General features: G+C 37.9%; 1 long non-coding RNA gene across 1 annotated transcript; it reads left to right on the forward strand.

Annotated features, from left to right (window-relative positions):
* On the forward strand, positions 1 to 2,828 carry LOC140140100 (uncharacterized). The gene is made up of 3 exons (XR_011857212.1): positions 1 to 379; positions 877 to 933; positions 2,178 to 2,828. It is a non-coding gene; the product is annotated as an uncharacterized lncRNA (long non-coding RNA).
* The last annotated feature ends 1,301 nt before the right edge of the window (positions 2,829 to 4,129 follow it).

Genomic DNA, 4,129 nt, shown 5'->3' on the forward strand with positions numbered 1-4,129 from the left:
ATAAATGAGGAACTTCCATTCAGAAGAAGAAAAAGAAAATGGCAGCTTGTGGTGGTGGATTTGAATTTTAACGGTTCAATTTTCGTTTTAAAAGCTTAAAGCCAGTCTGTCATGCCAACGGAGGAATGCATCAATATCATCTAGTCATGAACATTATATACAATGTGTGATTCGGTGGACAGGCTTGAGCTATTATATAGTAAACGAATCTTATGACTGCACTGCAGTGTGACGTGAATCATGAATGCATGCAGCATGGTGGGACAATGGAGTAAGATTTTAGTTGTGGCTGTTCATGCTGCTACTGAGTACCAAACTACCAATCAATTTAAGACTAAACTGCATCATCGGATGCTGTATGTACTGGATAAAGCACATGGTAAGTATACAGTCAACATTTTTGAAAATTAAAAAATGTATTTTAAGCTTACCTATACTTCTACTATAAATACACATGACTACAGTACATCACTACATCAGTACATGTATCACTGTAGTCTGTACCAGTTAGGGTGCATCAAGTGCCCCTCATTTCAACCATATTTTTTGCTCCTAGTGTCAAACTGTACCATTTAACTAGAAAATCATCCCCTCCAAATTTAAATTCAATCGGAGGTCGGGAAGGGGGTCCACGTGAGCTTAAAGTTCGGACAGAGGCAACAGGCAGCTAAAGTCCGGCTGGCAGCTATTGTATTATGTATACAGTTATACACACACATTAATAGCTGCCTTTAGTGAAAGTTTTTATAGTACTTCAAATCTCAGACAATACTCAATAAAATGCAAATCCATTTGAACTAATCACAAAGGCAGCTATTTTCAGACATATTTGACGTTATAATAATAGCTGCCATGTGCATGTTTCTCTATTTACAGCCGTTTCTGCATGGAAAATGGGTCCATCGCGCACTACAAGCTTGAAGTTTGTGCATGGTAGGTGTTTTTAACTTAATGACAAATAAATCAGGCAGCTATTTAGTTTTCATTACGTTATACTGCACATCACTGTGGCTGCCTTATGAATAACAATGTAATAAATGTACTTTTACCATTGCTTTTTATTTATCAGTCCATATATGATACAAGTTTGGTAAATTAGGTAGTATCATTCAGTTTACGCTTTCTCAGGTTAGGTTAGGGGTGGTGCAATAATTATGTGTAGGCCTACCGGGGTGAATTCTCAAAATGGTCTGCCAAAAAACGCTTGCCCCCCCCCTTTGGCCGTGCTAAAAACCTTTCCCCCCCTTCGACGTGCCAAAAACCTTTGCCCCCCTTTGACGTGCCAAAAATCTTTGCCCCCCTTTACACATACAAGATTTTGGGGACCCAATTTAAAACCTTAAATTGTCTTAACATATAATGCGAGCGCCTGCTGGAAATTTTGCATATTTGAACGTGTTCTTAATGTTTTCCTCGCGCCTTTTAGGGCGTAATATAAAACGGTGCCCAAAATATCTGTGCCCAAAATTGCTTGCCCCCCCCTTTCGACCTGCCAAAAATGCTTGCCCCCCTTTTGGCCTGCCAAAAATCTTTGCCCCCCTATAATTCATTTATATCAAAATGTCTTGCAAGTGATGGAGCAAGATAGAAAATGGACACCTAATCTGAGAAAGCGTAAACTGAATGACACTATCTAATTTACCAAACTTGTTTCATATGGACTGATAAATATTAATTAGCAATGGTAAGATAAGTACATTTATTGCATTGTTATTCATTGAAGTATTACGGTACGATAACGTCACGCACCGTATATATTATGCAGGTTTCCTTGAAAAATCTTTTCTTTTAATTTTCTATGTATACCCGTGCTGTATGTAAAATTTGTATTGTATTTTTGGACCAATTTGGCTGCATGAGTATAGCAAATGTGTTAACTAAGGTTTGCCTATCATACCTTTAATAGAAATAGTTACGGTACTTGAGAACTAGGCATGCTTGAGAGCTTCGAAAATGTATTTTGGGTCAATCTGGGAGAAAAAATCCCAGGTAATGGATTCTTCCCTGATGGATTCTAATTTCTAAAAAAGTAATGTGGAAATACCTGCCCAACCATATACTCTTGATGATCCTGAATTTCTTGTTGATGACACCAAATATTTTTTTCAGTTGTTTCAGAAAACTACCAAATGTGTAAGCTTATTTAATTTGTAACTTTATGTTCAATTTGCTTTCAGATGCTATTGAAAAGGGATCCGAATGAGGCAGGAATAGCAACTCATCAATGGCGACTCATCAAGAAGAAAATGCTGTACATATCAGTTATGCAAAATGAGGAGTTCAGAATTCAGATTTTACGCAAAGAAGAAAGTAAAAAAAGAACCTTGCTAATTTTGACTCGGACTGTTAAAGATCATGCAGATCTGGATCATGCACATAAAACTTAACTTTAAAGACCATTTTCTGATTCATGATTTCAAATGGATCCGTCAAAACTTCGCACTAATTATGTGTCGTACTAATTATTGTTTAGAATACATGAGTGGCAAACTTAAGACTATTTTTCTCACTATTTGGCCCCCAAAAAGTCAGATTGCTCTTTCCGACCGATCAACAACTTTATGTGAAATAATCTGTATTAAGGTCACAACAACTTTATGTGAAATAATCTGTATTAAGGTCACATGTGTTTGTTTTTGCATACCGTATTTGAATTTTAATTTGGTATTAAATTACTCATAAAATATTTTACAGGTCAAGCTACAAGTTTAAAAATATTGGTTGAGAGGTAGTCGGGTAAATAGTATATCAATAAATATTGGGCGTAAAGCATCCAATTCTGTCATTAATATGTTTTCATCAATATTTTCAGTGATTTTTGGTTTTCATTGGGCAAACTTAAGCTTAGGGACCGCTCATTATTTACAGGGGAGGGGGGCCGGGAAAAATGTAGGGGGGGGGCTATGTGATTTTAACTTTAACAAACAGGGGGGGTTATGTGATTTTATTTTTCCTGATAGGGGGGTCAGGTGAAATTTAATATTAAATTATTCACTATGATTACCGGTATGATTCACTACAATAGGCCTATTTACCTCATATTTGGCCATTTTAGCCACAAAAATGTGAATTTTTAGCGCTTGGCTGAATCTATTCCTGCACCATATTTTGAGTTTAGCTTCAATATGGCAACATTTTTGTGCCCTTCGCACGCATTTGTGTCATAAACTTATTCTCTCACCAAAAGGTGCTGGATTCACAAATAAAAAATACCCTTCAAGAAATTTTTCCAACCACCTCATGTCATAAAGAAATCTACGCCACTGTTTATCAGCACATTAGCCATGGCAGGGTGGCAAGTCAGTCCCCCTCCTGCTCAGTCGACAGATGTATTGTGACAAAACTTATGCATCTTCCTTTTGGTCTATTTTAGACCCTAAATTAACCCCAGTTTTTTTAGTATCAAAATGTCAAATTGCTGTCCAGGTAATGTTCTTTTAGTAGCAGATCAGTGGTACGATTTGGAAATTTTGCACCCCCCCCCCCCCGGCTCGGTGACTCCGATACATCTTTCTTTGAATTTTAGCATTGAAATAGCATATTTTCTGGGGACAGCTTGGAAAAAACTTGGATTAAAATTGTGGGGAGAGGGGTGTCTTCTATACGAAGAGCCAGAGGTGGCAATCATGTTGCCATGCCCAGGGGCCATCAAAAGGTGAATCCGGCCATGGTATACCAGCAAAATGTATTTCTCGATGTGAAGGGGGGGGGGGGTTACGTATTTTTTTTGTCGGCAATAGGGGGGGTTAAGTAATTTTAGATGCTGCTAATAGGGGGGTTGTGTAACTTTATGAACTCAATTTTGAAATCCTCCCGGCCCCCCTCCCCTATAAATAATGAACGGTCCCTTAATGGAAAATTAAGCCCCTCCGTGCCCCTCACCTTTGTGGTGCAGCCATGTGATCACATTCTGGCATACTTTTGACATAACCAAAAACTACATGTCAAATATGTATCAAATTTATTTTGACACAAATTTGACATATCAAAAGTACCGGGTATGTCAAATATGATCCTGTTTGACACAATTTTGCACAAATCTGAATATTTGGTGGCATTTTTTTGCCCTCAAGTGGGATTTCCAATAACTTGGCACTGACTGGAAGCTGTGCATGCACCTGGGCAACAG

Source organism: Amphiura filiformis, chromosome 18, assembly GCF_039555335.1.
Source record: "Amphiura filiformis chromosome 18, Afil_fr2py, whole genome shotgun sequence".
In the NCBI taxonomy this organism is placed as follows: Eukaryota; Metazoa; Echinodermata; class Ophiuroidea; order Amphilepidida; family Amphiuridae; genus Amphiura; species Amphiura filiformis.